This window comes from Microtus oregoni, unplaced genomic scaffold, assembly GCF_018167655.1.
Source record: "Microtus oregoni isolate MIOR12 unplaced genomic scaffold, Mior012 000034F_ref0000314, whole genome shotgun sequence".
Taxonomy (NCBI): domain Eukaryota; kingdom Metazoa; phylum Chordata; class Mammalia; order Rodentia; family Cricetidae; genus Microtus; species Microtus oregoni.
The window spans coordinates 13,268,999-13,279,853 of record NW_024543093.1 but is presented as its reverse complement, the minus strand read 5'-3'; the positions used below and the strand labels follow the sequence as shown (position 1 = coordinate 13,279,853).

At 38.8% G+C, this 10,855-nt stretch overlaps 1 pseudogene; it reads left to right on the top strand.

Moving 5' to 3' along the window:
* Nucleotides 1-3,618: 3,618 nt before the first annotated feature.
* Nucleotides 3,619-4,547, top strand: LOC121432313 (annotated as a pseudogene).
* The last annotated feature ends 6,308 nt before the right edge of the window (nucleotides 4,548-10,855 follow it).

The window sequence follows — 10,855 nt, the reverse complement described above, 5'->3', positions numbered from 1 at the left end:
ATAAAAACAGAGAAGTCGACCAATGGAATCGAAGACCCAGATTTTAACCCACAAACCTATGAACACTTCATTTTTGATAAAGGAGCTAAAAGTATGCAATGGAAGAAAGAAAGCATCTTCAACAAATGGTGCTGGCACAACTGGATGTCAACCTGTAGAAGAATGAAAATAGACCCATATCTATCACCATGCACAAAACTCAAGTCCAAATGGATTAAAGACCTCTATATCAGTCCGAACACACTGAACCTGATAGAAGAGAAAGTGGGAAATACCCTACAACAGATGGGCACTGGAGATCGCTTCCTATGTATAACCCCAGCAGTACAGACATTAAGGGCAACATTGAATAAATGGGACCTACTAAAACTGAGAATCTTCTGTAAAGCAAAGGACACTGTCACTAAGACAAAAAGGCAACCTACCGACTGGGAGAAGATCTTCACCAACCCCGCAACAGACAAAGGTCTGATCTCCAAAATATATAAAGAACTCAAGAAACTAGACTTTAAAATGCTAATTAACCCAATTAAATAATGGGGCACTGAACTGAACAGAGAATTCTCAACAGAAGAAGACAAATGGCCAAAAGACACTTAAGGTCATGCTCAACTTCCTTAGAAATCAGGGAAATGCAAATCAAAACAACTTTGAGATATCATCTTACACCTGTCAGAATGGCTAAAGTCAAAAACACCACGGATATCCTTTGCTGGAGAGGCTGTGGAGGGAGGGATACCCTCATCCATTGCTGGTGGGAATGCAATCTTGTGCAACCACTGTGGAAATCAGTGTTTCGGTTTCTCAGGAAATTCGGGATCAACCTACCCCTGGACCCAGCAATACCACTCTTGGGAATATATCCAAGAGATGCCCTATCATATGACAAAAGCATTTGTTCAACTATGTTCATAGCAGCATTGTTTGTAATAGCCAAAACCTGGAAACAACCTAGATGCCCTTCAATGGAAGAATGGGTGAAGAAAGTGTGGAATATATACACATTAGAGTACTACGCTGCGGTAAAAAAGAATGACTTCTCGAATTTTGCATGCAAATGGATGGAAATAGAAAACACTTTCCTGAGTGAGGTATCCCAGACCCAAAAAGAGGAACATGGGATGTACTCACTCATAATTGGTTTCTAGCCATAAATAAGGGTCACGGAGACTACAATTGGTGAACCTAAAGAAGCTAAATAGGAAGGTGAACCCAAGGAAAAACATATAGTTATCCTCTTGGCTATGGGAAGTAGACAAAATTGCCAGGGAGAAAATTGGGATCTTGGGGGTTGGGTGGGATTGGAAGTAAGGGGAGATGGGGAGTGAAAAGTGAGAAGGGAAGGGGGGGGGCAACTTGGGGAAACAGGAGGATTGGGAAAAAGGAAGGTTGGACAGGGGAGCACAGAACCACAATTCTTAGTTAAGGGAGCCACATTAGGGTTGGCAAGAGACTTGACCCTAGAGTGGATCCCAGGAGCCCATGGTGATGTCCCCAGTCAGTCCCTGGGGCAGCTGAGGATAGGCAACCTGAAATGACCCTATCCTATAGCAATACTGACGAATATCTTGCATACCACCATAGAACCTGCATCTGGTGATGGATGGAGATAGAGATAGAGGCCCACACTGGAGCACTGGACTGAGCTCCCAAGGTCCCAATGAGGAGCAGAAGGAGGGAGAAGATGAACAAGGAAGTCAGGACCACGAGGGGCGCACCCACCCACTGAGACAGTGGGGCTGATCTATTGGGAACTCACCAAGGCCAGCTGGACTGTGACTGAAAAAGCATGGGATAAAACCGGACTCTCTGAACATGGCGAACAATGAGGGCTGATGAGAAGCCAAGGACAATGGCACTGGGTTTTGACCCTACTTCATGTTCTGGCTTTGTGGGAGCCTAGCCAGTTTGGATGTTCACCTTCCTGGACATGGACGGAGGGGGGCGGACCTTGGACTTTCCACAGGACAGGGAACCCTGAGGGCTCTATGGACTGGAGAAGGAGGTGGGAGGAGTTTGGGGGAGGGGGAGAAGGGTGGGAGGAGGGGGAGGGAAATGGGAGGCTGGGAGGAGGCGGATACTTTTTTTTTCCTTTTCTCAATAAAAAAAAAAATACTAAGTGCTTGTTTTAAAACCCTATTCCAAATAAAGCAAATGTGTTTGGTCAACCAATATTGAAATGAGAGTAAAACAGAATACTTCTCATACAACTTCTGTATAAAGTAGACTGTAATAAATGTGCATAAGGTGCAATGTCCTCAGGGATCATGCACATCCAGCATTTGGTTTAGTGTAAAAGGTAGAACAGTGCTCGTGGGTACAAGACTTAATTACAATATAGGAAACATAATATAGCATTTGTTTATAGAATTTGAAGATAGCAGTCACAATTACAGTGCTCCTGTGCTATTTATCCAAACAGATAAATTTTGAAAACCCAGAGTAAGACAGAAAATATACTCTATGGGATGATGGATGTCTAATCTGCTGTTGTTCACTTGCTGAATTATTGGTATTTCTCTTTCTATATCTGGTGCTTGCCACAAAACTAAACAGACTGATGTTTCCCTGTGAATCCTAGGACATTTTTTATCACAAAATTGAGTAGATCAGAATTTTCAGAGGCCAACGAATAAGAACTGAGGGAGATGGAAACGTGAGTAGTAAGACAGGAGGTCACATCGAGACATGAAGGAGATTGTGCCCTTCTTTGTGCACCGCAATGACTGTAGCTAATGTGCCATAAACTTCACAGTATGTAGAGGAGAATATTTGGAATGCTTGAAACACAGGAATTCGTGGTGGTAGACATAAAGATTATCTAGACTTGGTTATTATGTCATGTATAGATGTATATAGCACTATAAATATATTGTATAATTCAACAGATTCAATTATTATGTGTAAGTTAAAATTCAAATTAACCTTGAAAATAGCAAGAAAAAATCTGTAGACTTTACATGGGCTGGTCTCTTCCCTTTGCATTTTGTGACCAAATGGAAGCTCAGTCTGTGAGGATGTGAGCACCAAAGTGATGAAACAAGTTTTCTTCTGAGTATTTCACTTTGATGGTTTATTTTTCTTGTGATGCCTCGAGGGATATGACTGGGTTTGAAGTGCATTCAGAATCAAGAAAGCTTTTCTTCCTTTCTGTCTCTCAGGAAGCACTGGAGATAATTAGAAAATATCACCCCCTGGAGACTTTTTTTTTTTGGTTTTTCGGAGACTTTTTTAAAAATAAAATCTGTATCTGTCTTTGCTCATGTAGCTAATGCATTATATTTAATTAATCACTAGGTAGAAAATGATCACGGTAAAATATACTCTCAAAGGTATAAGTGGAGCATGACCCATATTAAAGTGTATTTCCCAACTATAACATTCATCGGAAACATTTGTATTACAAGTCTTCTTGGGTACAGGCTTAGAGTAAGAGAGCAGTTGCAAGTGAATTATACCAGAGACTGCCCCAAAAAGATCCACACTCGGACACAAAACTGGAGCTACTGTATGAGTATTATAGTACAAACTATAGTTTTTCTATTTAACACTGCATATGTTATAGATAATAATGTAATTCCATCAGATTACTTTTCCCTTTTTTGTCATACTAGATACATGGAGTTGAAAAATGACACACAAACTTTGAAATTTATTCTCCTGGGAATTTCAGAGGATCCTCTATGGCAACCATTCCTTTTCGACTGTTTTTGTTCATGTACCTGGTCACTCTGCTTGGGAACCTGCTCATTATCATTGCCACAGTTACAGATTCCAGTCTACACACGCCCATGTACTTTTTCCTCTCTAACCTGTCCTTTGCTGACATTTGTTTTACCTCTGTTAGCATCCCAAAGATGCTAGTGAATATTCAGACACAGAACAAGGAGATTATATACGAAGGCTGTATTGCTCAGGTGTACTTTTTCATACTATTTGGAGTTTTGGACAACTTTCTTCTAGCTGTGATGGCCTATGACCGATATGTGGCAATCTGTCACCCTCTGCACTATACAGTCATCATGAATCACCACCTCTGTGGGTTGCTGGTTCTTGAGTCCTGGATCACAACAGCCTTGAATTCCTTGCTACAGAGTTCAATGGCATTGCGGCTGTCTTTCTGTACTGACCTGAAAATTCCCCACTTTGTTTGTGAGCTTTATCAACTGGTTCTACTTGCCTGTAATGACACTTTCCCTAATGACGTGGTGATGTTCTTTGCAGCTGTACTGCTGGGTGGTGGTCCTCTGGCTGGCATCCTTTACTCTTATTCTAAGATAGTTTCCTCCATCCGTGCAATCTCATCAGCACAGGGGAAGTACAAAGCTTTCTCCACCTGTGCATCTCATCTCTCAGTTGTTTCATTGTTCTATTCTACACTCTTGGGTGTGTACCTTAGTTCTTCTGTTACCCAAAACTCACAGTCAACTGCACGAGCATCTGTGATGTACAGTGTGGTCACCCCCATGCTGAACCCTTTCATCTACAGTCTGAGGAATAAGGATCTGATGGGAGCTCTCAGAAGATTTTTCAGAAAGAAGCCATGAAAGAGACATTCGTCACATAGTGCATAATGTCTGGGCAGCGAATACAGGTATCACCACTCCAATCAAATAACTCCAGAGAATTTCCTCTTTCCACTTTTTCTCTAGGATTTGGATTTCTTTTGATGGCTTTACTGATCTTCTGTAGCATCGTTAGCAAGCTTTTTCTTCTCTGTTGTTTAATATTTTCCAGTAGTCTCCTTAGTATCATGTTAGAGGCAATTTGTTGATGCTCATTTATTTTACATAGCCATGAGTTGTGCTGGTACTTTGGAATAAACTGAACTTGATGAGGTCTTTGATATTATTTTACTATAGAAGAAATTCTGTGACTGGTTTTTACTACTTTTCTGTTCACCTTTCTATATTGCTGCCTTAATATATCTTACAGTGTAGACTTCAATGTTATTGCTTTTATATTTGTGTAAGAGCCTAATACTGATTAGGTTCCTGTCTCTATGTTCAATTTTGTGTTCATAAAGCCCATTCTATTCCTTGGTATACAATAGTAGCGAAATATTCTTATAAAATATGCATTGGTGGCTGGGCGGTGGTGGCGCACGCCTTTAATCCCAGCACTCGGGAGGCAGAGGCAGGCGGATCTCTGTGAGTTTGAGACCAGCCTGGTCTACAAGAGCTAGTTCCAGGACAGGCTCCAAAACCACAGAGAAACCCTGTCTCGAAAAACCAATATATATATATATATATATATATATATATATATATATATATATATACACACATTGGTGTGTACTGGTACCATTGCCTGCTATGATACCTGTTCTAACGACATGCTGATGTACTTTCCAGCTGTGCTCACCCCTTTGTTAGCATCCTCACTCTTTTTCTAAGGTAGCTTCATTGTTCCTAAAATCTTTTTACAGTAATATAAATTTGCAACATTAATTGTCTTAAGGTGGTTTCCAAATCAGTTAAGACTTTCTATATCCAAATATTTAATCATACATTAAAATCACAGTAATATACTTTTATGATGTGGGGATATCCTTATGTATATGTGTTATTTTTATTGATTAATGAATAAATCTGCTTTGACCGATGTCAGGGTAGAATATAGGCAGACTGGAAGGTATAGAGAGAGAGTAGGCAGAGTAAGGGAGACAACATGTAGGTGTCTAAGAGAAGCAAGAGTTAACAAACCACAAGCCTCGTGGTAAAATACAAAATAATAGAAATGGATTAATTTAAGATATAAAGCTATCTAGAAATACACTGGAGCTGTTGGTCAAACAGTGTTGTAATTAATATAATTTCTGTGTGATTATTCAGGTCTGGGTGGCCGGGAAACAAACATGCAGTTTCTGTTTGCAAATGTTGATGGAATATTCAGTTTATGATATATGTCTGTTTGTTTCAATGTCAAACCTCAGTGTCCAAACCTAAATAAAGCACTTGTTAAATGGCCAGAAAAAAAATGTAACTCTATTATATACAAATGATAAATGGGCTGAGAAATAAATCAGAGAAACAACACCCTTTACAATAGCCATAAGAAATATAAAATATCTTGGGGTAACTCTAACCAAACAAGTGAAAGACTTATATGACAAGAATTTTAAGTCTGTGAAAAAAGAAATTAGGGAAGGAATCAGAAAATGGAAAGATCTTCCATGTTCATGAATTTGTAGGATCAACATAGTAAAAATGGAAATATCACCAAAAACCCCTACAGATTCAATGCAATCCCCATTAAAATCCTAAAACTATTCTTCACAGATATCATAATAACAGTAATCAATTTCGTATGGAAACAAAAACCCAGGATAGCTAAAACAATCATGTCTAATAAAGGAACTTCTGGAGGTATCACTATCCCTGACTTCAAAGTCTATTATAGAGCTATAATAATAAAAGCAGCTTGATATTGGCATAAAATAGTCATGTGGATCAATGGAATTGACTTCAAGACCCTGACATAAATCTACACCCCTATGAATGCCTGATTTTTGCAAAGAAGCCAAATATACAATGGAAAAATAAAGCATCTTCAACAAATCATAATTAATTTTGACATATAGAGAAATGCAAATAGATTCATAGCTATCCCCATGCAAAAACTCAAGTCCAAGTGGATCTAAGACCTAAGCATGAGTCCAGTTACACTGAACCTGATAGAAGTGTAAATAGGAAGCAGCCTTGAATGCATTGGCACAGAAGACCACTTCCTGAATATAAACCCAGTAGCACAGACACTGAGATTGAGAATTAGTAAATGGGACCTCCTGAAACTGAAAAATTTCTGTAAGGCAGAAGACAAAATAATTTTGTCAATAAGAAACATGGCAGCTTACAGAATGGGAAAAGATGTCACCACCCCTCATATGCAGAGGACTGACAACCAAAATAAAGAACTCAAGGAGCTAGATATCAAAATACCAAATAATTCCATTAACAATGGGGTACAGATTTAAACAGAGATTTCTCAAAAGAAGAGTCTTGAATGGTCAATGTACACTTTTAAAAGTGTTCAACATCCTTAGTTATCAGGAAAATGCAAATCAAAACAAATCTGTAACACTTTACTATATTACACCTCTAAGAATATAGTATGAATATAATATGGCCAAGATTGAAAGTGCTAATGACCGAATATGTTGGAGAGAATGTGGATTTAGGGGAACACTCCTTCATTGCTGGTGGGGATGCAAACTTGTACAGCCACTTTGGAAATCAGTATGGTAGGAAAAAACAGAAAATTGGGAATCAATCTACCTCAAGACCCAGTGATACTGCTCTTGGGCATATACTCAAAGGATGTTAACCATATTCATACCACAAAGATACTTGCTCAACTATGTTCATAGAACCATTATTCATAATAGTCAGAACCTGGAAAAAAATGATACCCCACAACTGAAAATGGATAAAAAGTGTGATATAGCTACAGAATTGAGTATTACTCAGTGGAATAAAGCAGTGACACCATGAAATTTGCAGGTAAATGGAATTAGAATAAAATCATTCTGAGTGAGGTAACCCAGACCCAGAAAGACAAACATGGTATGTATTCATTCATAAATGGGTATTAGATGTAAAACAAAGGATAACCAGGCTACAGACCTCAGGCCCAGAGAAGCTATGTAACAAGGAGGATCCTAAGAGGGACATATGAATCTTTTTGGGAAAAAGAAATAGATGGATGTCATTGGTAAATAGGGGGCAATAGAGTAGAGGGGAGTGGTAGGGGGATAGGAACATTGATATAGGTATGAATAATTTGCATTGGTATGGATCTTAAGGTCAATTTTGTTATATGTATATGTATTTCTGATCTTTATTAAGGTATTGTGATTGTGTAGTTTATTTAAAAATGTAATGTATAATTAGGAAATATAGGTTGTTAATGGATAATCATCAATAATAGTCAAGTTGTAGTCATGTTAGTTAGATTTTCTAGATATATAGAGATGTATTTCAGTTAGATAGGCATTCTTCATATCTTTCAAAGACTGTAGAATATGGCATTTAAAATATTTTAATAACTTAGGGTTTTTCATGGCAATGAGACACGTCTGCTCCTGGCAGCACCAATCTACTTCAAGAGGAAGATGGGTATCAAAGAGGCTCCTTATGGAGTTTGATAGCCATTTGGGCAAGAAACTGCTCTTGCCTGGACTGTTGCATAAAATGGACACAGAGAACCCACAGAGAGAGGACTGCTGAACTTGCCTAAAGGTAAGATGGTCTTTTGGGGTTCCTGATTCATGAAAGAGTCTGTGAGACATTCTGCAGGACACAGCAGAAAGTGACTGAACTGTCTTTGGAATTTCCTGCTTCATGGAAATGTCTGCTGGATACTATGGGCCTATAGGCCAAAGATGGATGCCCCAACGGTACAGAGGAACTTTGGATGACTGTCCAGGCAGCGAGTTGTCTCTGTCATTTCTAGAGTTTTGGAAGTTGCTTACTTCTTGTTTGCTTAGGAAATATTATATTCTTCTGGAGTCTTTGATGGAGTTGAAGAATGGTTAATTATAGTTATAGTTTTCCTTAGTTATGATAAAAGATAAAATAGATAAAAATATTGTAACTGTAATTCTTGCTTTATAACTGTTTTTGTTATATGTAATTTTACTTTGTTAAAGTTAAAGCCTTTCTTTTTTGTTTAAACAGAAAAGGGGAAAATGATGGAGGTGGGTCTTGTATCTTATCTGTTGCTTTCATTGGTTAACTAATAAAGAAAACTGCTTGGCCCTCTGATAGGGTAGAATTTAGATAGGCGGAGTAGACAGAACAGAATGCTGGGAGAAAGAAGCTGAGTCAAGCAGTCACCATGATTCTCCCACTCCAGACAGACACAGGTTAAGATCTTTCCTGGTAAGCCAGCTCGTGGGCTACACAGATTATTAGAAATGGGTTAGATCAATATGTAAGAGCTAGCCAATAAGAGGCTAGAGCTAATGGGCCAAGCAGCGTTTAAAAGAATACAGTTTCCGTGTAATTATTTCGGGTATAAAGGTAGCCGTGTGGGCAGCTGGGTGCCAGGGACACAGCCCCGCCACTCTTATTACTACAGAACATGAGGGATCAGGATGGTGGAGATGGGGGTAGGGCAGAGGGGGAGAGTAATGAAAGAAATGTCTTGATAGAGGGGGGCCATTATGGGGTTTGGGAGAATCCTGGTACCAGGGAAACTCTCAGGAATACACAGGATGAACCTAGCTAAGACTCCTAGCAATAGTGGAAAGGGTGCCTGAACTGACCTTCCCCTGTAGTCAGATTTATAACTACCCTAATTGTCATCATAGAGCCTTCATCCAGTATCTGATGGATGCAGATGCAGAGATCCACAGCCAAGCACTGGGCTGAGCTCTGGGAGTCCAGTCGAAGAGAGAGTGGCGGGATTATATGAGCAAGGGGGAGAGTCAAGATCATGACAGAAAACCCAGAGACAGCTGACCTCTACTTGAGGGAGCTCATGGACTCTGGCTGGACAGCTAGGGAGCCAGCATGGGAGCAACCTAGCCCTCTGTATCTGGGTGACAGTTGTGTACCTTGATCTTTTGTGGGGCCCCTAGCAGAACCAGGACCTGCTCCTGATGTATGAGCTGACTTTGGAACCTATTCCCTATGTTGTTCAGCCTTTATGCAGTGTGGAAGAGCTTGGTCCTGCCTCAACTTGACATTCAATGCTTTGTTAATTCCCAAGGGAGACGTTACCTCATCTGAATGGAGATGGAGGAGTTGATGGGTGTGAGTAGAAGTGAGGTTGGGAGTGGGAATGGGAGAAGAAGAGGGAGGGAAAATTATGGTTTGTATGTAAAATAAAATAAAGGAAAAACATAATGGTAATAAACCTTTGCTCAACACACAAGTGACAAAGAATTAATATGCAGAATATACAAAGAACTAAAGAAACCACCAAAAAAAAGACACCCTAAACATGAGCTAATAAAATGAACATAGTTCTCTAAGATAAACTGCAAATGGTCAATTAATGTATGGCTATCCTTCTTCCTCATAGCAATCCTCAAGAATTAAAACTCTTGTGATTTTCAAATTATTTTGAAAACATTTTTTTATAATTTTTTATACACAATATGGGAAGGTTTCTAAAGAAGTACAGAATTTAAGAAGACTTCCAAAACCAAATGAGGAGACAATTTATACAATTTGATACTACCATTTTGCAATACATTTATACTATCAAATAGGAAGTTATCTGGAGACAAATGAAGAGCAATTTGCCTCTGAGGAAATCATATTTGCAAAATTTACTTTATTAATAACTTTTAGTTTGGTCTTTTCTTTTTATTCTTTTGGAAGTAAAGGAGATTAAAGCCAAGGCTCAGTTTATTGGGATTGTTTTGAAGTTTCCTTCATTCAAATCTCATAAATATTTACTGTTTACTCACAACGTCATTTTTTTCACCAAACTGTCAACATTAGGATTATAACCATTAGTTTTTTTCAGAACTATATACACAGAGAATGAATGCCTCTATTTTGTATGTGTAATTCAGAATGTTCCTTATCTACCATGTTGACACATGTGGGATGATTGAAAACTAGTACCTAATACAAATGCTTTTTTCTCTGTCCATCACTCAGCTTCCACAAGAAAACTCAAACTTTTTAATTTAGTCACAAATGAGACCAAGATTGTATACTATTTATGTAAACAGATTCATGTATTTATACTGACCTAAAAAAAATAACTTGCCCAGGTCTGACTTTGCATGCTTGTATGTTTTGATGATAGTTGAAAAGCAAAGTGTAAAGAAAGGGTGGGTGTGGTAGCCCATACCTTTAGTACCAGCACTAGGGATGCAGGGGCAGGCAAATTTGTT